Source organism: Bos indicus, chromosome 9, assembly GCF_029378745.1.
Source record: "Bos indicus isolate NIAB-ARS_2022 breed Sahiwal x Tharparkar chromosome 9, NIAB-ARS_B.indTharparkar_mat_pri_1.0, whole genome shotgun sequence".
In the NCBI taxonomy this organism is placed as follows: Eukaryota; Metazoa; Chordata; class Mammalia; order Artiodactyla; family Bovidae; genus Bos; species Bos indicus.
In genome coordinates, this window is record NC_091768.1 from 98,873,211 (window position 1) to 98,898,967 (window position 25,757).

At 39.4% G+C, this 25,757-nt stretch overlaps 1 protein-coding gene and 1 pseudogene across 2 annotated transcripts in view; both read left to right on the forward strand.

Moving 5' to 3' along the window:
- The window catches only part of PACRG (parkin coregulated), a 529,211-nt gene that overhangs the window by 200,895 nt on the left and 302,559 nt on the right, over positions 1-25,757 (forward strand). The window lies entirely within an intron of this gene.
- On the forward strand, positions 9,442-10,515 carry LOC109564104 (high mobility group protein B1 pseudogene; annotated as a pseudogene).

Sequence of the window (25,757 nt, forward strand, 5' to 3'; positions counted from 1 at the left end):
GTTCAGTCGCTCAGTCGTGTCTGACCCTTTGAGACCCCATGAACCACAGCACACCAGGCCTCCCTGTCCATCACCAGCTCCCGGAGTTTTCTGAATGTTGAGCTTTAAGCCAACTTTTTCACTCTCCTCTTTCACTTTCATCAAGAGGCTGTTTAGTTCTTCTTCACTCTCTGCCATAAGGGTAGTGTCATCTGCGTATCTCAAGTTATTGATATTTCTCCTGGCAATCTTGATTCCAGCTTGTGCTTCGTCCAGCTGGCTGGCTGGATGAACATAAGCAGTACAGTGTTATAATTAAATAGCAATTCATTTTTGTTTTTAAAATTTCAAATTTTCTGCCTTTTTTTTATCTATCGACATGCATTCTACTTCCTTAAATAATAATGATAATTCCCACCACAGCTGACACTTATCTAACGCTTAGTGTATTTCTCGGAGCTTTACTTTAATCTTCACAAGAATAGCCTATGAGGTAGATATTATTGTCTCCTGTTTATGAATGATGAAACTGAGTAATGGAGAGATGAAGTCACTTGTCAATCTTATAACAAGATAGTTGCAACTAGGGCACAATACGTGTCCTAGGTCATGCCTGTCAATCAGGGTTCAATAGCAATGGCTGTTTGCCTTGGCTAGCTGTGACTTAATGTTATAGAAATGGGCTTTCTGGTACTCACGGTCTATTTTCTGCCTTTCACTGAAAACTTCGAGAAAATATATGGTTCCTGTGGAATTTCAAGTGCGTCACTACAGTAATCTTAGCTGACTTTGTCCTGTGACCCTGCTCTCTTGTCTAGAGCCTGCCTAGTGTGTATGTGGACACCCAGTCCATGTGGGTTAAGAGGCTGAAGATACACATTGAGGAGAATAAACCCACAGATGGTGAGTTGAGCTAAGGCAGGGACCCAACCACCTTCATGTAAATTGCTACTGTAATCTCTGCCCTCTGTCCATGGAGTTCTCCAGGCAAGAATACTGGAGTGGGTTGCCATATCTTTCTCTGGGGATTGTCCCCACCCAGGGATCAAACCTGGGTCTCCTGCATTGCAGGAAGATTTTGTACCATCTGAGCCACCAGGGAAGCCCACACTGAGATTGCTGCTAAGATGGTAGGTGAGATTACCCACCGTAATCTAAACTTAGCTGCTGCTGCTGCTAAGTCGCTTCAGTCGTGTCCGACTCTGTGCAACCCCACAGATGGCAGCCCACCAGGCTCCCCTGTCCCTGGGATTCTCCAGGCAAGAACACTGGAGTGGGTTGCCATTTCCTTCTCCAATGCATGAAAGTGAAAAGTGAAAGTGAAGTCGCTCAGTCGTATCTGACTCTTAGTGACCCCATGACTGCAGCCTACCAGGCTCCTCCGTCCATAGGATTTTCCAGGCAAGAGTACTGGAGTGGGGTGCCATTGACTTCTCCGAAACTTAGCTATCTTAGCTAAAATGTGATAGTGTAAATATATATGTCCTGATACATGACAAATGAATAGCATGTATTAACACTTGCTAAAATTTAAAACATGTCTCGAAGTGCAAGGTAGTACTGCAATAAGTAGAACTATATGAGAAAATCCTCTGCTCTTTACCAAAATCCACTTGTACAGGCTATCTGTTCTTTATGTTTTGTTTTATACTTTAAATGCAATAAAGTGTTTACAAAGCATAAAGCCCTGTGCTCATTTTTCATGTTCTCCTTCAGCTTTTTCATTTATTTTTTTTGCTCTCTGAACCACTTTTCACCGCAGATAACTTTGCTGACATACAGCATAATTATTCATTTTCTTCTCTCAGCTACTCAATTCTGCCCTACAAGTTTTGTATATTAAAAATCAGCTTTGTTTAGTGTATCCTTCTTAAGCACCTCAACATTTTTTTTTATTGATTTATCTCTGTTTTTAGGGATAGTTGGTTATAAAATACGTCCATTCAAATAAAATCTTTAGTAGGTCTTCCTTGATTCCTTCCTGACTTCTTTCCTTTTGTCCTTCCACCCATAAGTGTCATTAAAGTCCTGCCGTACTGAGTGCTGTGTGTGGATACAAAGCTGTAAAGTCACAAACTCGTGGCTCAGGAGTTCCCACACGAGGGGAGAACAGACTTTGGTTGTGAGAGCAGAACAGGACAGGCTGGTTTCTGAGAAAGGATATGAAGTATAGAGGTGTGCAGAGAAGCCATGACTGTGCAGGGCAGGTTGCGCAGAGATTTAGCACGAGGTGAAAAAGATCAAGTCTGTATGGGAGAAATCTTGAACCCGTGAAACAGTGAGCAATCCCTTATAGTGAGAAATCGTAGCCAGCAGCTTAAGACATGCTTAAGATGAGGGTTTGGTTCCAGAATATGAAAGGCATTGTGTACAATGCTTAAAATTTAAATTTTATTCTGAAGGTTTATAAGACCTACTAGAGGTTTTTAAACAGAGGAAGAAAAGTGTTTTGTGACTTAGCAAAACTTTGGCAACAATTCTGAGAATGAATTAAAGTTGAATGATGTTAGAAGGTCCAGCCAGGAAAGCAGAATAAAATTGTTGTGTCATGGATGGAAAGATGGAGAAGAGTTTGAGAGATATTTTTAAGCAGAGTTGACGGAATGTTAGAACTGATTAAAGTTGAGGGGATAAGAAAGGTAATTGAACATAACTTCCAGATGGAATGGATTAGTACATGATGCTGTCATTAACTATTAAGAGACATAGAAAGAAGAAGGTTTGTTCAAAGATAATTCAGGTTTAAAAATGTTGAGCTTGAACAGTAATGAAGCATCCAGATTAAGATATCAGGTTAAAAAGCTGGTAATAAAAGTCTAGGGGTGATCTCTGACATAAATCATACCAATATTTTCCCAAGTCAGTCTCCCAAAGCAATAGAAATAAAAGCAAAAATAAGCAAGTGGACCTAATCAAACTCATAAGCTTTTGTACAGCAAAGGAAACCATCAATAAAACAAAAAGACAACTTACAGATTTGGAGAAAATATTTGCAAATCATGTGACTGACAGGGGCTTAATTTCCAAAATATCAAACACCTCATGCAGCTCAATAACAACAGCAACAAAAACCCAGTCCAAAAAATGGGCTAAAGGACCTCTTTAGAAGACCTAAAAAGACATTTTTCCAAAGAATACATATAGATGGCCAATTGGTACATGAAAAGCCGTTCAATATTGCTAATTATTAGAGAAATGCAAATTAAAAGTAAAATGAGGTACCACCTCACATGTGTCAAAATGATCATCATTAAAAGTCCACAAAAAGAAAATGCTGAAGAGGGTAAAAAGGGAAGCTTTCTACACTGTTGATGGGAATGTGAATTCATACAGTCACTATGAAGAAGAGTATGGAGGATCCTTACAAAACTGAAAATAGAGTTTGCTTATGATCCAGCAATTCCACTCTGGGTACATATTCAGTTGTTGTTGTTTAGTCACTAAGTCGTGCCCAGCTCTTTTGTGACCCCATGGAGTATAGCCCGCCAGGCTCCTCTGTCCATGGGATTTCCCAGGCAAGAATACTAGAGTGGCTTGCCATTTCCTCCTCCAGGGGATCTTCCTGACCCAAGGATAAAACCCACGTCTCCTGCATTGGCAGGTGGATTCTTTATCACTGAGCCACCAGGGAAGTCAGAAAACTATATTTCAAAAAGATACAAGCACCCCAGTGTTCATAGCAGCACTATTTATAATATCCAAGACATGGAAACGATCTAAGTGTCCACTGATGAGTGAATGGATGAAGAAGTTGTGGTATGTGTATTCAAAGGAACACGGTGCAGTCATTAAAAGAATGAAATAAAGCCACATTTGCAGCAGTGTAAATTGACCTAGAGATTGTCACACTAAGAGAAGTAAGTCAGAAAGAGAAAGAAAAATCCGTATGATATCATTTGTATCTAAAATATGACACAAGTGAGCATCTTATGAAACAGAACAGACTCACTGACGCAGAAAACAAACTACGGCTATCAAAGGGCAAGGGAGGTCGGGGACGAGTAAATTTTTGTTCTTAGTTTTGAATAAGAGATATAAACTACTATGTTTAAACAACAAGGTCCTCCTGTATAGCACGGGGAACTGTATTCAGTATTCTGTAATGGACTGTAAGGAAAAAATATATATATGCACATGTATATATACTATATGGTTTCCCAGGAGGTGCTAGTGGTAAGTAACCTACCTACCGATGCAGGATCCATCCCTGGGTTGGAGGAGGACTTGGAAACCCACTCCAGTATTCTTGCCTGGAGAATCCCATGGACAGAGAAGCTTGGCAGGCTATAGTCCACACAGTCACAAATACTCGGACACCACTGAAGTGACTTAGCACGCACGCACATATGTAATATATATATAGTGTATGTATAACTGAATCAGTTTGCTGTGTACCAGGAACTAATACTACATTGCAAATCAATTATACTTAAATTAAAAAAAAAATCTAGAGGTGAGAAAGAGAATTTAGAGTCAGGTTTTAGCTGTAGAAACTACTGGTGTCTTAGTCCACTCAGGCTGCTGTGACAAATTAGAGTAGATTGGGAAGCTTAGAAAGCAAACATTTCTTTTTCTCAGGAGGCTGTAGGAAGTCCAGGAGCAGGGTGCCAGCAGAAGAGTCTGGTGAGATCCCCCTCCCTGGTTTTCAGATGGTCACCTTCTTGGTGTGCCCTTACGAGTCTGGTGAGATCCCTCTCCCTGGTTTTCAGATGGTCACCTTCTTGGTGTGCCCTTACGAGTCTGGTGAGATCCCTCTCCCTGGTTTTCAGATGGTCACCTTCTTGGTGTGCCCTTACGAGGTGGAAAACAGAGAAAGGAGGAAGAAATGCTGTCTGTTTGTATAAGGGGCCGATCCCATCAGTGAGGCTTCTTCTCTCATGACCTAATCACCCTTCTCTAAATATCATCATATCAAGGACTGAGATTTCAACATTTGAATTTGGGGGCGGGGCGGGAACAAAAACATTCAGTCCGTGACAGTTGGCATGGAGCTGTCAGTTGAAACCATACTTAATGAAAAGCTGCCTTCTCAGAAAAAGAATGTATCAGATGAGAAAACCAAATATTGGTTCTAAGGATGGCTAACATTTTAAATTCAGAAAAAGGAGAAGAAGCAATTCGTATAAACTGACAAATAGTCAAGGAGGTAGGAGAACTTAAAGATGCTTTTTTTTTTCAGAAATGAAAAAAAAATGTCAAGATATAAGTATAAAGTGCCTTAGAAAATTGAAATATGATAGAAACAGATGAACAAAAGGAACTCATGTTTAACAAGTGAAAAATGGACTTCCCTGGTAGCTCATATGGTAAAGAATCTGCCTGCAGTGCAGGATACCGGGGTTCAGTCCCAGGGATCGGGAAGATCCCCTGGAGCCTGGTGGGCTAAAACCCAATAAAACTCAATTATTCATAAAGAAGACAAGTCGTTGACACTAAAATTTGAAACAAGGCACATATGCCTGCTTTTATTATTATTTAAAATTATTTTAGAGACTAATGTATTAATAATGTCAAGGAACTATAATATATGACATATATAATGGAGAGAAAAGTTTTTCTTACATGATTTCATCATATAACAATTTTTTTAAAAATAAGGTTTACAATTAAAAACTGTTAGAAATACCCAAAGAATTTGGTTAAATGGATGGATATGAAACAAATACCCAAAATATGCTTTTCTTATATCAACAACCAGTTGAAAATGAAAATGGGGGAAAATTATAAAAACCAAAGAGCTAAGAAAAATATACCAAAAATATTACAGTACTTAGGTTTAAATCTATAACTTCAATAAATAAACATAAATTTAATGGCATTTAGATTAAAAGTATATTTTATATTAATATTAAAACATTTGTACAGCTAAAGTTACCTTAAATATAAAGATGAAGAATAAGCCCAGAGACTATATATTTGTAAACATTTGAAAGACAAACAGCTCCTTCAAACTGATAATTAAAAGGTAAATAACACAAATAAAGATAGACAAAAATTTAAACAAGTAATGGATAAGCAAACATAAAGTGACATCCAAAAGTTGTTTTTCTAAATTAAAACTTGAGGAAACATAAAGTTAACATCCCAATGAGATACTGTTTTCTGAAATTCTAGCAAAAAATTTATTTTAAAGCCTGGTAATACCCAGTTCTAGCAATGGCAGGGCTGATGTTTATCTGGTAAGTTCAATATGACTCTGTATTACTAATCTTTCAGGTCATAAATATTTGCTACCTTGAGCTCCCTTCCTTGCCCAGAACTCTCATCCCACCTTCTCTGACTGATCAGACCCTTCTATCTTCAATAAGCAGTAAATAGAAGGTTAATGCATGTCACTTGAATGTTCTTAAATGTTTCTGCCTTGTGCTTTGTTAAATATTTTTAATATTATCCCTGGACAAAGGTATACCAAAGTGGGCATTTGCTAATACTGCAAGTGGGGATATGACTTGCTAAAACTTCTTAAAAAGTTACGTGACAATGTTTATTCTTTTATTAACATTCCTATCACATGTTATTTTTTAATCCTATACAATGAAAACACTTACATATAATGATATATTTATAAAGATGTTTATGTAACATCAGTTTAAATACTCAAAACCATAAGCAACATGAATGCGTATCAATTAGAAAATAGCCAAATAAACTGTGGTACATTTCTGCAATGGAATGTTTTATAGCTATTTAAAAGAATTGAATTAAATTTATGTGTACTAACCCAGAAAGATGTCCATGGTACATTGTTTCAGAATTAAAGATGTATAGAGTTTGTACCATTTTCATTTTAGAAAAAGAAAACACCTCTCTGCTTCTCTCTGTCTCTCTCTTTCTCACACACATACATGTACACTCATGCAACATAGACATAAATCTGTATGATGTGAGAGTTAAAAATCTACGTGCAGATACACTCCTAGTTGTGGGAGGGATGAGTGCAAAGGGTTGTACAGGGTGTTAACTTTCTCTTCATACAACTCTGTGTTTTTAGATCTCTCTAATGTGTATTTTATTTTTTCCCTTCAAAAAAGAGAAGTAGAAAAACGAGACAAAGAGGAATAGAGAGAGTGCCAACCTTTAGAGTTGAAGCAAAATGATTCTAATAGAGCGTGACAAACTAAATGCAAGTTGTATCATTTGGTAGGAAAAAAAGTCATAAAAATTTAGTTTTACTTAAAACTAACCCACTTCCTCAAAAGCAATGATTTTTAGCATTTTTAGGGGTAAAGCACCCTTAGGAGAATCAGATGAAGCTCCTTTCCCAGATAAATGAACATGAATTCTCAAATCCATAAGTTGCATATAATTACATAGATTTTATGAACCCCAGTGTTCAAGTCTTCTGATTAATTTTTAAATTAAAAGCAATTGAAAATAAGTTAAAACAAATATTTCTTGATTATGTCCTATTTTCTCATTTTGCTAATAGCCTGTTTTTGGCATCACATAATTTCTTAGGACGAATATGTTTATTTCACCATTAAAGATTTAAAAGGAATTCAACTCAATCCCACCAGTATAGAGTGTGTTTACTGCCTTCTTAAGTTTTCCGCTTCAACCAAACCAGAATATGACCGATTCCCCAAACACGGTCACACTTCTGGCAGTTTCTTTCTTTGACCACCTTTGCGTCTGTTTGAAACAGCCCTCTTACCACCCATTCTCCCAGCCATTCCACTGCTTTCGGTCTAAATCCTACCCATTCTTCCAGTCCCAGTTCCAAAGTCATTTCTTTAATTAAATCTTCCTCTACTTTATCAGCTGGAATGAATCTTCCTATCTTTGTGACCCCACACTGTCTGTTTTTATTTCCACCATATTTCTTAGCACATCTATATAATGTTATGGTTAATTGCATAGATGTCTTATCTTATCTACCAGCCTATTAGGTCCTTTAAAATAGAACTCGTATCTTGACCATTTTAAATCTGCTCTAGCACCTATCACAGGGCCTTGCAAATAGTAGATCCCAATAAATGTCAAATTGAATTGATTTTGCACTAACTTTGGTAGGAACCTGAAGCAGAATGGCTTTTCTGGCCTTAGATTTTTCTAATGCAGTTTTGTGTATTCTGTACAAATGTGTCTCAGTCTACACAAATAGTCCATAATTTTTAGTCCTAGCTTTCAAATTGTGCCTACATTAGGTGATTCTTGAGATTCCCAGGTGGTGCTAGTGGTAAAGAACCTGCCTACCCAGTGCAGGAGACATGAGATGTGGGTTCGATCCCTGGGTCGGGAAGATGCCCTGAAGGAGGGCACAGCACCCACTCCAATATTCTTGCCTGGAGAATTCCATAGACAGAGGAGCCTGGTGGGCTATAGTCCATGGGGTCTCAAAGAGGTGGACACTAGTGAGCAACTAACACTTTCACTTAGGCTATTCTAGTAGATGTTATTTATTTAGTAAAAGAATAATGAATTTTTTTTCTATTTTATTTGTCTGTTCAATAGTCCCCTTTTAAATAGTGCTACTGTCCTAGGTAGCTCTGATGATAAAGAATCTGCCTACAATGCAGGAGACATGGATTCAATCTCTGGATTGGGAGGATGCCCTGGAGAAGGAAATGGCTACCCACTCCAGTATTCTTACCTGGGAAATTCCATGGACAGAAGAACCTAGTGGTCTACAATCCATGGGTTCGCAGAGTCAGACACGACTGAGCACATAGCCCAGTGAATTAATATAACTTTATATTTTGCATAATTTTTCAGCTTTAAGTGAGTAGTGATTTTTAAATTTATTTTCCTATCAGGATAATGTGTATAGTTGACAAAAACCTGCATATGGCTGTTTATGGCAGCTTTATTCACAATTACCAAAACTTGGAAGCAACCAAGATTCATAAAATGGATCTTTATTCCATGCTAAAAAGAAATGGTCAAGCCATGAAAAATAATGGTGGAATCTTAAATGCATATTACTAAGTGATTCACGGGGTTGCAAAGAGTCGGACACGACTGAGCAACTGAACTGAACTGAACTGAACTAAGTGAAAGAAACCAATCGAAAGGGCTACACACCACATGATTCCAATTATATGACATTTTGTTCCCTGATAGCTCCGTTGGTAAAGAATCCGCCTGCAATACAGGAGGAGACTGGAGCTCAATCCCTGGGTCGGGAAGATCCAGTGGAGAAGACACAGGCTACCCACTCCAGTATTCTTGGTCTTCCCTAGTGGCTTAGCTGATAAAGAATCTACCTGCAATGCGGGAGACCTGGGTTCGATCCCTGGGTTGGGAAGATCCCCTGGAGAAGGGAAAGGCTACCCACTCCAGTATTCTGGCCTGGAGAATTCCATGGACTGTAGAGTCCATGGGGTCTCAAAGAGTCGGACACAACTGAGCAACTTTCACTTTCACTTGTAAAAGACCAAACCAGGAGACAACAAAAAGATCAGTGGAGGGGTGACTAGGTTGAACACATGTCATATATGGAAATTAGGCTAGAATAACCACATATTAAAATAGGGACGGGAATGAAGCTCAGATTCTTGATGTCTCATCCCAGAAAGAATTCACTGAGAGACAAAGTGATAGAAATACCCCAATGTTTCTCTCCAAAGGTGGAAGAGGAAGATTAAAACAATAATTTGCAGAAAAGCCCTGCCTTTCCAGAGATCTGAAGTGTAATGCAACCGTATGTGGTTGAGAAGTTAAATCCTGGCTGCTTTCACCCCTCTGCACAAGCAGAAACCCCGGTTTTCAGGGACCGTGATCTCATCGTGTCGCTCTCACTTTTGAAGAAAAATAATTAAACATGGGCAAAGGAGATCCTAAGAAGCCGAGAGGCAAAATGTCCTCATATGCATTCTTTGTGCAAACTTGCCGGGAGGAGCAAGAAGAAGCACCCGGATGGATGCGTCCGTCAGCTTCTCAGAGTTTTCTAAGAAGTGCTCAGAGAGGTGGAAGACCATGTCCGCTAAAGAGAAAGGAAAATTTGAAGACATGGCAAAAGGCGAACAAGGCCCGTCATGAAAGAGAAATGAAAACTTATATCCCTCCTAAAGGGGAAACAAAAAAGAAGTTCAAGGATCCCAATGCACCCAAGAGGCCTCCTCTGGCCTTTTTCTTGTTTTGTTCTGAGTATCGTCCAAAAATCAAAGGCGAACATCCTGGCCTGTCCATTGGTGGTGTTGCAAAGAAACTGGGAGAGATGTGGAATAACACTGCTGTGGATGACAAGCAGCCTTGTGAGAAGAAGGCCGCTAAGCTGAAGGAAAAGTATGAAAAGGATATTGCCGCATCCCGAGCTAAAGGGAAGCCTGATGCTGCAAAAAATGGAGTTGTCAAGGCTGAAAAGAGCAAGAAAAAGAAGGAAGAGGAGGAAGATGTGGAAGATGAAGAGGATGAGGAGGAGGAAGAAGATGAAGAGGATGAGGAGGAAGAGGAAGATGATGAATAAGTTGGTTCTAGCGCAGTTTTCATTTTCTTGTCTATAAAGCATTTAACCCCCCTGTACACAGCTCACTCCTTTTAAAGAAAAAAAAATTGAAATGTAAGGCTGTGTAAGATTTGTTTTTAAACTGTACAGGGTCTTTTTTTGTATAGTTAACACACTACCGAATGTGTCTTTAGATAGCCCTGTCCTGGTGGTATTTTCAATAGCCACGAACCTTGCCTGGTACAGTATGGGTTGTAAATTGGCATGGAAGTTTAAAGCAGGCTCTTTTTGGTGCACAGCACAAGTTAGTTATGTATGGAGATGGTAGTTTTTTCATCTTGAGTTGTCTCTGATGCAGCTTATACAAATAATTGTTGTTCTGTTAACTGAATACCACTCTGTAATTGCAAAAAAATAAAAAGTTGCAGCTATTTTGTTGACATTCTGAATGCTTCTAAGTAAATACAGTTTTTTTTATTAAAAAAATAAAAATAAAATAAAATAGGGACGGTAATTATCTCAACTCTTGGTGGTAGTGTTATGGGTGGTCCTATTACCCTTTAACTTCTGCTTATTTTTCAATTTTTTTCTACCCAGAGCACATATTACTTTTATAACTAGAGGGCAAAAAGAAAACAAAAAATTAAAAAGAAAGAGTATGCGCTGAGAAATCAGAGCTAAAATGTGGATTTGAGAATCATCCATATATAAGTAATAGTGAAAGTCATGGATAGTCATTAAACTCCAGAGAGAGATGATCTGTCTCTCTTAATACCTGTTTAGTATATAGATTTTATACAATAAACTGAAACATTTCAGTGATTCAGTCATATGTTTATCAAAAGTCAGTTAGAGCCTTGGGCCTTTGTCATTTTCTGATGTTCAAAGAAATGAACATGGCTTTTAAAACTGATTTGATGAAGAGAAGACCTTGACATCAGTGTACAGTAGTTCATTTTCTTAACTTTTCTTCAGAACATTTGTCATGCTCAATTTTTATATCAAGAAAATACAAAGCAGATCTACACAAGACAAAAATACTAAAGTTTTGTTTGCCCTGAGGTATGTTGTGCTGACTATAATTGGATTGTCAGTATGCATCCAACATATGCTAATGGAACAGTGAGAAACCCAAAATATGGTTTATTTTTTACTTTACTTTTTACTTTTTATAGTCAAACCAGTAATATTTATTTAGCTTCTACTCAGATGCTATGAATGAAAAACTACGAAACACCACCACCCTGGCACTTCAGGAACAGATGAGAACTCCCAACAGCAGGCAACAGGTCGTGTGTTCCAGTAAGTGCTAGAATGAAGGTTGGAAGCTTGAAGAATGTGAGGTCACTGTGAGCCCATGGGTTCATGCAGACATCACAGAGGAGGTGGTGCCTAGGCATGGATTGCAGAAGCAAGGAAGAAAAGAGAGAGCTTCAGATAGACTCAGTTCAGTTCGGTTGCTCAGTCATGTCCGATTCTTCGCGACCCCATGGACTGCAGCACACCAGGCCTCCCTGCGCATCACCAATTCCTGGAGTTTACTCAAGCTCACGTCCATGGAGTCAGTGATAGACTCACTAGATTGTTATCAAAGTGGTCGATTCAGTCTACATTCTAATCAGCCAGACGTAGAGAGTCCCCGTTGTTCCTTATGCTGGACTTTCATCTACACTTGCCATGTTGGACATCTTTTCCTGTTTATTCAGCAACCTATGTTTTCTCTTCTATGAATTGCATGTTAATCTCTTCTTCCAAGTTTCTCTGGAGTTGTTTATCTTTTTCTTATTGATTTGGGGGTGTTCTTTTTAATATTGTAGATGCTAATTCCTTGCTAGTAGAGACTTTTCTCTCCCTTCTTGGAGCCAGGCTACCTGAATCTCACACTCACTAACAATGTGTCCTTAAACAAGTTGCTTAACCTCTCTGAGCTTTAATTTTCTCAACAATAAAATTGGCCTAATACTATATCTATCTAATGGCAAATAGGTGGCAAATTCATGGCAAATAGATGGGGAAACAATGGAAACAGTGAGAGACTTTATTTTGGGGGGCTCCAAAATCACTGCAGATGGTGACTGCAGTCATGAAATTAAAAGATGCTTGCTCCTTGGAAGAAATTAAAAGATGCTTGCTCCTTGGAAGAAAAACTATGACCAACCTAGACAGCATATTAAAAAGCAGAGATATTACTTTGCCAACAAAGGTCCGTCTACTCAAAGCTATGGTTTTTTTTCCAGTAGTCATGTATGGATGTGAGACTTGGACTATAAAGGAGGCTGAGCGCCGAAGAATTGATGCTTTTGAACTGTGGTGTTGGAGAAGACTCTTGAGAGTCCCTTGGATTGCAAGGAGATCCAACCAGTCCATCCTAAAGGAAATCAACCCTGAGTATTCATTGGAAGGACTGATGCTGGAGCTGAAACTCCAATACTTTGGCCACCTGATGCTAAGAACTGACTCCATGGAAGAGACCCTGATGCTGGGAAAGACTGAAGGCAGGAGGAGAAGGGGACGACAGAGGATGAGATGGCTGGATGGCCTCACTGACTCAATGGACATGAGTTTGAGCAAGCTCCGGGAGTTGGTGATGGACAGGGAAGACATGGCATGCTGCAGTCCATGGGGTCGCAAAGAGTCGGACACAACTGAGTGACTGAGCTGAACTGATACCTATCTAAGACAGCTGTTGTGAAGACTAAATGAGTTAATACTTAAAGCACTGAGAACCTGCTTGGTGCATCATAATTGTTACAACTGATATTGTTATCTTCCTCAAAGGTGAATTAACCCACTTTCACTTAGGGGGCCACCCTTTGGGAATCCTGCTTTAAGCAGGAGTCTTCATTCCAAATCTCCACTTGTGAGGCCCCAAGGACTCGCCTTCTGTCCTTGTGCCATCCGGGCCTCAGAACACAAGTTTCTGGAGCTAGAATGCCTCCGGGAAAACGTGGTACAGCCATCACATGGCTCACCTTTCCTTTATTCTCCTCTTTTTCTGGCCCTTGTTTTCTCAAAGAATGGATGTGAATTAGTTATTTCCTATTATTTTTGCACGATTTCTAGCTGAAAAAAATTTTAAGATGGAAGTTGTTCCAAAATATTCAGTATGTCACAGTGATGGATGTAGAAGTCTTTTTCCATTTCTCTCTTGTACTATGGTACTTCTTTTCCTTAGTTAAAAAATTCATTCTTTATTAAGCATATTGCCAGGTATTTTCCTCTCATGTGGCAAGTTTACTTCTTAGGTAGCAAAGTTTAATAGTAAAATCCAGCAATTTTTATGATTTCCAATTTTGGAAGCATGATTCTTCAGATGCCTCTCTCACCCCAAGACTACATAAAAATTATCTATACCATTCAAATTTCCTTGCTATATGTTTAGGAGACTAAATGTCATTTAGAATTTATTTTGTGAAGTCAATTAGAGAATCTTACAATGTTCCAGCGAAGTATCTAGTTAGTGGTCATGTCAGCTCTTACTGAGAATCATTCCTCTCTCTAGACAAGGCTGCGGATGTGGGAATCGGTGCTGCGGCCGCCTGTGGTTTGCAGTCCTTGTGTGGGCTACTGCCACACGCAAGAAGCACGACAGTGAGAAGCACAGTCCCTCTTTCCCACACCCAAATAGTAAGGTGTTTGCTGTGTTTCCTCATGGACAGAGATTCATGTTGACAGAATAGGAAAATATGGTATTTGTAATTACTCGTGCAGTCAGCCCCAAACCATATTTGACCTGAAATACTCGAGGCTTAAGAGATGCAAGTTTGATCCCTGGATTCGGAAGATCCCCTGGAGGAGGGCCTGGCAACCCACTCCAGGATTCTTGTGTGGAGAATCCCATGGACAGAGGAGCCTGCTGGACTACTGTCCAGTTAAGTTCAGTCAGTTCAGTCGCTCAGTCGTGTCCGACTCTTTGCGACCCCATGAATCGCAGCACGCCAGGCCTCCCTGTCCATCACCAACTCCCGGAGTTCACCCAGACTCACATCCACCAAGTCAGTGATGCCATCCAGCCATCTCATCCTCTGTCGTCCCTTTCTCCTCCTGCCCTCAATCCCTCCCAGCATCAGGGTCTTTTCCAATGAGTCAACTCTTCACATGAGGTGGCCAAAGTACTGGAGTTTCAGCTTCAGCATCAGTCCTTCCAAAGAACACCCAGGACTGATCTCCTTTAGGATGGACTGGTTGGATCTCTTGCAGTCCAAGGGACTCTGAAGGGTCTTCTCCAACACCACAGTTCAAAAGCATCAATTTTTCGGCACTCAGCTTTCTTTATAGTTCAACTCTCACATCCATACATGACCACTGGAAAAACCATAGCCTTGACTAGACAGACCTTTGTTGGCAAAGTAATGTCTCTGCTTTTTAATATGCTGTCTAGGTTGCTCATAACTTTCCTTCCAAGGAGCAAGCATCTTTTAATTTCATGGCTGCAATCACCATCTGCAGTGACTTTGGAGACCAGAAAAATAAGTCAGCCACTGTTTCCACTGTTTCCCCATCTATTTGCCATGAAGTGATAGGACTGGATGCCCTGATCTTAGTTTTCTGAATGTTGAGTTTTAAGCCAGCTTTTTCACTCTCCTCTTTCACTTTCATCAAGAGGCTTTTTAGTTCCTCTTCGCTTTCTGCCATAAGGGTGGTGTCATGTGCATATCCGAGGTTATTGATATTTCTCCCGGCAATCTTGATTCCAGCTTGTGCTTCCTCCAGCCCAGAGTTTCTCATGATGTACCCTGCATGTAAGTTAAATAAGCAGGGTGACAATATACAGCCTTGACATACTCCTTTTCCTATTTGGAACCAGTCTGTTGTTCCACGTCCAGTTATAACTGTTGCTTCCTGACCTGCATACGGGTTTCGCAAGAGGCAGTTCAGGTGGTCTGGTATTCCCATCTCTTTCAGAATTTTCCACAGTTTATTGTGATCCACACAGTCAAAGACTTTGATAGACTACTGTCCATAGGGTTGCAAAGAGTCAGACATGACTGAAGTGACTTAGCACCCAGCACTCAAATAATTATGGTGGGAAAGGTTTGTTCTGAAGGAGTTGATTGCCGATAGGTTTTTCTTACTGGTAGAAGGCTCTCAAGGTTTCGTTCACCTCTCATGAGAACTGATATGTCTCAGAGTGCAAATCCAGGCCCTGGCACTTATCGAGAGTAACATCGGACATTTCACGTAGCCGCCTTCATTAATTCAGTAGATTCTTCTGAGCACTTGTATGTGAAGCACTGTAAGGCTGTCAAACTGTTAATTGGTTTATGAGGTTTAGATACCTTAATTGTAACCTGTCTCAGTCAAGAGTGCGCCAAAGCCCAAACTCATAGTGGAAGCTCAATAAAAGATTGGGTATTCCCTGCCCACCTCAACTTAAATTGAATTAAACATCCTACAAATTGAGAAATAATGTAGGGCTGGGCTTCTGTATATTTGCTTAACATTATAGCAGCATACAAAATTTCCTTTCTTAAAGAGGATTACATTCTATAAGGTAAAACATTTTAATTATAATGATTATGTTCACTTTATGATGTCTGCTCTTCCCATGCAAGGTTTGATCCACTAAACATGACTAATTTTCTGTGATTTTAATTTTAACCTAAGCGTTTCAAAACTTCTGAGTGGAACATTATTAATCCTGGGATTCATGACCTGCCCTGCCATTTTGCAGTCTTTTAGTACAAAACCTTTCATTTAGAAAACTGCAAATGGAGGTGTGAACCTAAAGTATTACTTAGGAACATTAATTATGAAGCATAATTATAAACACAAATGCCTACATTCATAATCATTTTACCACTTTACAATTGTACCAAAGACCTCCAACTGGATGTACTAATACTTGTAACATCCTATGGTTGAATTCATTTAAATAGACTGCAGAAGAATTCAGCCATAAGCTGAATTTTACTTCAATTTGTCTGATAATTAAGATCCTTGTACTGGATTTTAAATCTGAGATATCAGTGAACTGAATAATTTTGACCTAGACTCTAAATTTTAGTCCAGACTTATTTTTCTTTTTCCATCGCAGACCTGCCTGATGTTCTCTTGTATGGCATCTGGCTTCTTCAGTCAGTAGCCAGTGCCCAGTCCCCATGGTGGATTACCCTCCCTCTGGTCTGTACGTGGTTCCCGGGAGGACGCCAGCCTCTCCCTGTGCCATTCCTGTTCCTGTGGCAGGTACAGGCTTTCCCGGAATTCGTCCTGTGAAGGTATTGAAACTGACCACTTCCTGAAGCTCTGCAGGAAGCAGGGCCCCTGTTGGCACCACAGGCACGGGGCTTCTCCAGAGAGCCCCCTTTAAGACCAGAGCTCCTTGCTCCTACCCGAGAGAGTGGTGGCCTCCTTACTTTGTAACACTTGAAGTCTTCGAAGATAAACTGATCTGGATTTAAACTGTAGCTCTGACATTTTCTTGGTTTGTGACCTTGACTGTGTATCTTGACTTTATCTCAGCATCTTCATCTGTCAAATGCGGACACAGCAGGGTGTTGTAAGGACTCAGATGATATACAGAGGGGAGCCTCTGGCTGAGCCAGAACTCAGTAAGCAGTGATTTGCGTTATTTTTTTTTTTAATTTCGTATCACTGTTTACTTTTTTCAAGGGTTTATATTGAACGTTCTAGACTCCAGGAGCTCTATTAGGTACTGAGGCTACAACCATGAACAATCTAGTCTTGTCCTTGGAGAGCTTATGGTTCAGCGAGGAAAGTGAAAGTGAAAACTGCTCATTCGTGTCTGACTCTGGGACCCCGGGGACTACACAGTCCATGGAATTCTCCAGGCCAGAATACTAGAGTGGGTAGCCTTTCCCTTCTCCAGGGGATCTTCCCAACCCAGGGATCGAACCCAGGTCTGCCACATTGCAGGTGGATTCTTTACCAGTTGAACCACAAGGGAAGCCCCTTGTTCAGTGAGGAAAGAGACAAAAAAAGACATGCAATTCCCTGCCATTCAGTGAGAGGAGGGCTGAGACTGGGGTGAGCCGTGGGGCTTCTGGAACAAACAGGAGTGCTGTTATCCCAGCTGTAGGAGCTTCCAGCAATAGCTTCCTGAGCAGGTGATGGTCCCAGTTTCTGAAGGAGAGACAAGAGTCTGACTCCGGGAGGAGCGGAGAAGCCTTCTCAGCAGAGGTGGTCGCACACACGGGGGCCACGAGAGGGATCAGGTGTGTTTGTGGGCTTTGCAAAGACCCTAGCACGACTGGAGAGCTGAGTGCAGGAAAGACTGAAGCCCTTTAAACGGATGGAGTACTCACTATTCAATAACTTACCTTGTACATCATCCAAAGATTGAATGAGATTCAACAAGAAGGAAATGGGTCTCCTCTGTTCTCCGCGAGGTGACGCGTGAACAACACTGCAGTTCTCTAAAGACAGATGTGAGCACTGCTGGTGGTGGAATCGAGTCTGTAGAAGCCAACAAACCTGCCTTCTCCACTGTGCATGGATTTGGAATGAGTACATGTTTCTCAGACCTAGCTACAGAGAAAAAAGCATGAAAACTAGGGTAAACCAGGCTTTTTTTTTTTTTTTTTGTGAATGACAGCCAATAAGAGGAAAGCAGAACTATTAATAACAGGCTGGAAAGCTATCAGACCACATCAAAGAGAAGATTATCTGTGGATAACTTCTGATTTGCGTGCGTGTATGCTCAGTCATGTCTACCTCTTTGCTACCTTATAGACTGTGGTCCACAAGGCTGCTCTCTCCATGGGATTCTCCAGGCAAGAATAACAAAGTGGATAGCTATTTCCTCCTTCAGGGGATCTTCCTGACCCAGGGATTGAACTTGCATTTCCTGTCTCCTACATTGCAGGCAGATTCTTTACCACTGAGCCACCAGGGATTCCCAACTTCTGATTTGCCTCAGTCTCTATTTTATAAATTAAAAATAAGCAGTCTTTAAAAGAATATGATACCCTTTCCTATTTACACAGTACAGTTACTATTTTAAGAAATTGTCTCCACTGTGTTTGATTCTTGGTGGAATTTGATTTCATTATATGATCTTTTTTATGGGTTTTGGAGACTGAAGCAATAGGCAGCCTTCACTTATTCACACAAGAAAGTATAAAAAAGTCACACTGATAAGATTTTGTTGATAACTTTTTACATAAGTTGATTAAATTCTAGCCTAATGCGGCAAAACAGAATCGTCTAATATACATTATGCCATTTGTTTAGCCCAAGAAAATTCACTCATCCAAGAAGTCCACTGATAGTACACTCATTTAATATAATTACCATATTATGCATAAAATAGTGTGCTTAAAGACAGTTAGGCAACCTGCTTTAATCACTGCAGTGAGTTGTAAATGAACTGAAAAAAATCCTGACTGTAATATTAAAAATATTGAAAGCATTTTGTACCCTGTCTGCTGTAACTAATAAAAGGCAGCTTCTTCAGAAAGACATCAAAATATTGGGAAGTAAGAAGTCTTAAGAACTTTTAATTAAAAAGTCCCCTAGGTTGCCGCATATTACACACTATAGGCCTATCTAGATGATTTAATGCTTGTGGAGGGTGTCGAGTATGAACATGGTGGTTGGGGAGCCGTTCTACCTTGCTGACCATCACGGCATTTGTTTGTTTATTGCCAGATAGTATATTCCATGGAAAAATCTCTTGACTGACTCTCAGGAAGATTCACATACTTATCTTTGACACCTTCCTCGCATTTGACCTTCCACAAATTCTCTAATGCCACGTGTACAAATAAGGAATAAAAGAAAGAGAGAAATAAGTAAAAATTGCTGTGGTTGTTCAGCCACTAAGTCATGTCCAACTCCTTGTGACCCCGTGGACTGTAGCCCACCAGGCTCTTCTGTCTATGGGATTTCCCAGGCAAGAATACTGGAGCGGGATTGCCATTTCCTTCTCCAGGGTATCTTCCCATCCAGGCATCAAACCCCTGGCTCCCGCATTGCACGTGGATTCTTTACCGCTGAGACACCAGGGAAGTCAAAAATTATTTCAACCCAACAAGAGTGATTTTAGAAAATGTCTTTTTCAGCTTAAAAAACAAAAAGGCTAGAAAAAGCAGCAACTATGTCTTAATTATCTTAGTGTTGCCCACAGCGTCTTGAGCAAAGTAAATGCTCAAGAAGTAGTCATTGAAGGAATGAATGAGTTCATCAGTTGGTAGATGAAGGAAATGTCTTTGCATTTTGTAAGACAACTTGGTTGAATAGCTGGGGAATGTTCTGTTTATTGAAGAGAGAGCATTACCACAGACAATCAAGTGACTATAGCTGTATATTTGCTCTTTTGAAAATCTTTTTCTTGTCATCAGATTCTATTTGATTCATTAGGTAGGCCTACTCAGCGATGCCCTTCAAATCATAAACTTGAATCCTCTGTACTGAGAGTGTCTAAAGGCTGGATCCAGATCTCAGGTGTGTTAGATAAGCCTGAGTCATGGTATTTTTGAGACATTTACAAATGGAGAATCTCCATGTCCAAATTTCTAGCTTCTCTTGAATACTGCAAGATCTGGGCCCGTATTTCTGTGTGTCAGTAATATCTGGAGTCAGGTAACACCTTCCCCTCCTAGATATCATGTGTGCCCCATTTTTCTCCCTTCTCACCAGTTCTTCTACCTGCAAAATGAAGTGCCGGGAGCCGGCATATTGCATATTGAGTGCATATTGCATATTGAGTGCAGCACTTTCCACAGCATCATCTTTCAGGATCTGGAATAGCTCAACTAGAATTCTATCACTGCCGGGAGCCAGCGTGAGGCACTCTGCCTGTGGCAAAGGTCATGAGGAAGGAGGCTCGGCATACGCAAAGGCGGGATCGAGCCTCAGGAGTCCCCCTGGAAATTGTCGAGCATCTACCCCCAAAACCAGAGTCTGCCTACTTTCTGCTTTATGCTCTCACCTACACCTCTGACTTTTTTTTTTTTTTAATTTTATTGTATTTTTAAACTTTACATAATTGTATTAGTTTTGCCAAATATCAAAATGAATCTGCCACAGGTATACATGTGTTCCCCATCCTGAACCCTCCTCCCTCCTCCCTCCCCATACCATCCCTCTGGGTCGTACACCTCTGACTTTACAGGGGGCTGTCCTCCACTACCTCTCTCTGAAAAAAAGAGTTAACTTACAGCTCCAGTTAATAATTCCTGGGTGTGACAGTGTTTCAACCTACAAACTCCTTTGGAAGTCCTCTAGCCTGCCTGAATAGGTTTTTCCGGCCACATGTGATTGCTCAGAGCCTCCCAACTGTGAGAGGCATGAGATGTTCTAAACTGTCTAAATACAGAGTCCTTTGAGCAGTTAAAAGATTGATTAGCAATTGTATTGGTGAAGGGTTTTTCACTTGTTAGACCAATGTTTGCTGCTAAGTCTCCATATCCCTTACCTGCTGTGTCCCTGGCAGTGTATTGATTAATATAATTGGTGTAAGTGGTAGCTTTAATGTTTGCAACCTGGGACCCTTGAGTTAATTCTTTTTCTTGTTATAGCTCACCACACCTTTGCTCTGTAGGAATGCAACTTTATCTAATGCTTTTGAGGGTGGCGCTTGACTAATCACCTTTAGAGAAAAGTAAGTTTTCTGAAGAAAGGGTCTTAAAATGTTAACAGGCCTCCGGGCCAGAAGATGATGCAAATCACCTAAACTTTTGCATATGATAAGTTTGCAGGAAGAAAGCCTGGCTTACTGCATGACTCTACCCCTTCCCCCATTATCCTCTATGCATAACTTAAGGTATAGAAACTACTTTGGAAAATAAAGTGCGGGCCTTGTTCACCAAAATCTGGTCTCCCCATGTCGTTCTTTCTTTCACCTTCTAGCTGAATTTTTCCTCTGAGGCGGGGAAGCTCGTCAAGCCTACTAATTTTGCCTGGGCTTCTAAGATCTGACCGGGGAGGCCTTAGTGTCTCCTCTCCTTCGGGAGAACGGGAGGACGCCTGCGGCCTTCGTAGGTGACGTAAATTCCCTGCTTTGGAATTTTATTCAGCCTCTTTTCTTCACTGAATTTCTTCGCTGAGCTATCCTTATTTCACCACTCTTTATATCCTTAATAAACGTTTAATTAAGCAGTTGTTTCCTGATTTTCGCCGACGCCGTCCCCGCTTCGAATTCCCTGGATCCACCGGGGCTGAACCCCGGCAATGAAGTCTAGTGTCAATCGACCTTAATTATCCTGTTTGCATGATTATTTTTCTGAAAGTAGAGAAATATTCCTATGGGCCCAGATTGACTGGATAAGCTGTGTGTTGCCAGAAAAATGGGAGAGAGCAAACTTTTGTGTGGAAGTGAATAGCCATCTCATCAACTGATATGAAAATAAAGTGGATCTGGGAGAAAAGACTATAACATAGCCTGCTTCTGTTGTTCACTTTACTTGCTTAATTCCTATAGGCATTTGCATTTTCATTCTTGCTTTACAAATATTAATGATGAAAGGAAGAGAAAACCAGGTCTGTTTGTGATGGGGTTAGAAATGACATGAGCTGGAAAAATCTGGGAAAGTGTAGATAGCAGGAGAGAGGAAGAAGAGAACTGTTTCCAGCTCAGATCTCACTTCTGTTCTCTACCTGCTTCTTTCCAGGTATGGTTGCTTTGTTTCTTAATTATTCTCTCTCTTGCTCTCATTCTCCACTTGTAACTGTTCTTACTGTTCCCATCTTCTCCCCAGAACTATTTCATCCACAACCAAAATTGGATGAACTCATAAAGAAATGAACTCTAATACCAACAACACCACTAATGATGACAAGAGCTGATGTTTATTGTCCTCCTCTCTGCCTGCCCACTGAGTTAGGTCTTTTAAATAAACTAGATTTAAGCCTCACAAGAGTTACTTATGGTAACCTTGCTATCCCCATTCTACAGATGACATGACTGAAACTTAGAATGATTAAATAATTTCCTCCAGGTAATAAAAGAAGAACCAGTATTCAAAGGAGGGTGGCATCACTGCCCTGTGCGTGCTCTTTTCACCTGGACTTGCTTCTGTTCAGGCCGTTCAGTTGCTCAGTCACATTTGACTCTTTGCGACCCCATAGCCTGCAGCACACCGGGCTTGGTTAGTAGTTGGCTAATCAACTCAACTAGATCATTAACTCATGCTTTAAAAAAATGATAAGCATATCGATCTGTTTCAGAGTTCATTGATCCTGAAATATAATTTACAAAATAAAACCCTCTTACTATAATTTAAGCTATGGTTGGTCTTTACGTTCCCAAACTGACACATGGAAAGATTTTAAAATGTCAGTGCTTTTACTGAATAGTTTTATAATATGTATGTATGCAAACATAACATTTTACATAAAATGTATTGTCTATAATATATCATGTATATAAAATTCCAGTATGTATGACATACTTTTTATATGTGTAAACTTAATCTATGTATGCTGTTTGTTTCCTAGTGAGCACGTTTATCTGTTCCTTTGTTTATTTGTTCAGAGTGGGACCATATAGACAAGCTCTTGTTGTTGAGTGGCATACCTTGGATAACTTGCATTATGAACTGGTTATGATTCAGTCAACCCTGGACACAAAATCTGACTCCGCCACTTGCCAGCCGTAAGACCTTGTTCAAGTTTTTGTTTGAAAAATAAAATGGAAATATATACAAAAAGCTGTTCTCTATTCTTGAGTGTGCTTTGATAGCTTGTGTCTTTTAAGAAATTTGTCGGTTTCAGCTAAGTTGTCATATTTATAAGCATAACATTTTTTGTAATATTCTTTTGTTCTCTTTTTCATTAATTTCCACATGGATATTTGTTATTTTCTTTGGTTTTCCTACTTTGGTTTGCATCTTCTATTCTTTTTCTAGTTTCTTTTCTTTTTTTTTTTTTACATTAATGACATTTTATTTCAATACTTGTTTTTCCAACAGAAGCTGAGGTCATTGACTTTACGTATTTCATCTTCTTTTCTAAAAGTGATGTTATTGCTGTAAAATTTCTTCTAAGTACTACTATGGTTGATTACCACATATTTTGATATATTTTTCTTCACTCAGTTAAAATTCTTAAACATTTTTCTTTTGATTTGTTCTTTGACACATGTGTTTTGTTTAGTCTCCAAATATTTCAAGGCTTTCCAGATATTTTCCTGTTTTTAATTTCTAGTTTAATTTCATGTTGTCAGGTAGCATACCTTGTATAACTTAAATTGTTTTAAATTTTCTGAGACTTGTTTCCTGGCCCAGAATGTGGTCTATTTTGGTAAATGTCCTGTGTGCACATTAAAGAATGTGCATGCTGCTCTTGGCGGTTGCAGTGCTCTGTAAATGTCAACCAGGTCAATTGGCTGATAGTGTCATTTGCGTCAATTGACTGATAATACCATCGTCATTTTCTGCAGCTTTACTGATATTTTTTTGGTCTACTTGTTCTGTCAGTTATTGAGGTAATGGCATTGAAATCTCTGACTGTTGTTATGATTTCTCTAATCCTTCCTGCTTCCCAGGTGGTGCTAGTGGTAAGGAACCCACCTGCCAGTGCAGGAAACGTGAGAAACGCAGGTTCCATCCCTGGATTGGGAAGATCCCTTGGAGGAGGGCATGGCAACCCACTCCAGTATTCTTGCCTGGAGAATGCCATGGACAGATGAGCCTGGTGGGCTACAGTCTATAGGGTCACAAAGAGTCAGACACGACTGAAGTGACTTGGCACAGACGCATGCAATCCTTCCTGCAGTTCTATCAGGCTTTTCTTCTTGTACTTTGAAGTTTTGTTCTTAGAGGCATAAATATTTAGGGTCATGCCCTCTTGACAAACTGACCCCTATATCAATAGGAAGTGACTTCATTTATAATTTGCAAGTTTCTGTGCTCTGAAATCTACTTTGTTGATATTAACTTAGCCTCTCTAGATTTCTTTTGATTAATTTAGCATTACTTATCTTTTCCCATTCTTTGACTTTCCCTCTATTTGTATCTTTATATTTAAAATATATTTCTTGGAGTCAGCATATACTGTCGTCTAGCTTTTTTATTAATTCTCACAATTTTTGCCTTTTAATTTAATTTCATTGCCTTTAAATATTACTATGATATGGTTGTTTTTCAATTTTCCTCTTTTTAAAAGTCTTTTGTTGGGATAAGTATTTTTTGTAACTTTATTTTATCTCGTTTACTAGCTCTAAATTTTTGCTGTGTTAATTACCTTAATATTTATAGTATACATTTTTATGCTATAAATTTTATACTAATTTATCATATTAAAACTTTAAAAGATATTATATTGCTTTATATAAGAATATTGACCTTCTTTCCTAACTTTTGTGTTCTGTATCATAACCTTTACTTTTTTATATTATAAGCCTCACGACACATTTTTATTGTATTTGCTTCAGTCAATTATCTTTTACAGAGACTAAAATAATAAGAAAAAAAGTAGTTATAAAACCCAAATAGCTACCATCTTTGATGGTTTCATTCCTTTCTGTAGCTCCAGATTTTCATCTGGTATCATGTTCCTTCTGCTTGAATGACTTTCTTCAATTTTTCTTGAAGTGCAGGTCTGCTGGTTATTAATTCTTTCATATGTCTGACAGTCTTTCTGTTTACTTTTGAAAAACATGTTTGCTGGGTAAAGACGTCAGGTTTGATATGAAATACACATTTTGTTCTCTGACTGCTTTTAAGACTTTCTCTTCATTAGTCATTTTAAACAATCTGGTTGCTATGTGCTCTGTGTGGTTTTCTTTGTTTCTTGGGCTTGAGGTTTGTGAAGCTCTTTGGATCTGGTGAGTTATAGTTTTCATCAACTCTGGAAAGCATTCTGGCACTATTTCCTCTTCTTCCCTCCTTACGCTTTGTCCACTGAAGATTCCACTTACACATGTATTAGGTTGTTTGAAGTCATCCGTCAACTAACTTCAACAATTGATGCTCTGTCAATTTTTTTTGGTCCCTTTTCACTTGGAAACTTCCTATTTTTGTGTCTTCAAGTACATTAATCTTTTGTTCTGCAGTGTCTAACTTGCCATTAATTCTTTCCATGGCCTTTTCCTTCATATACATGCTAGTTTTCTGGAGTCCAATATGGATTTGTTTTTATCTCCCACATATCTACTTAATGTGTCCATTCTTTCCTCTAACTTCATGAGCATATATATGGTTATCATAATTGTTTTGATATCATTGTTTACTAATTCTATCATGTGAATCATTCTGAGTCTGTTTCAATTGGTCATAGGTCTTACTTTCCTGCTTCCTTGTATATCTGTCATTGTGAGTTTAACTTGTTGAATGCTAGATATTTTTGGATTCCTATTAACTGATGTAGCTTTGTTCTGGAACACAGTCAAGTTACTTGAAAAGAGTTTGGTCCTTTTAGATTCAGCTTTTAAGCTTAATTAGAGAGAACCAGGGCAGCATTTCATTGAGGGATGATTTTACTCTATTGA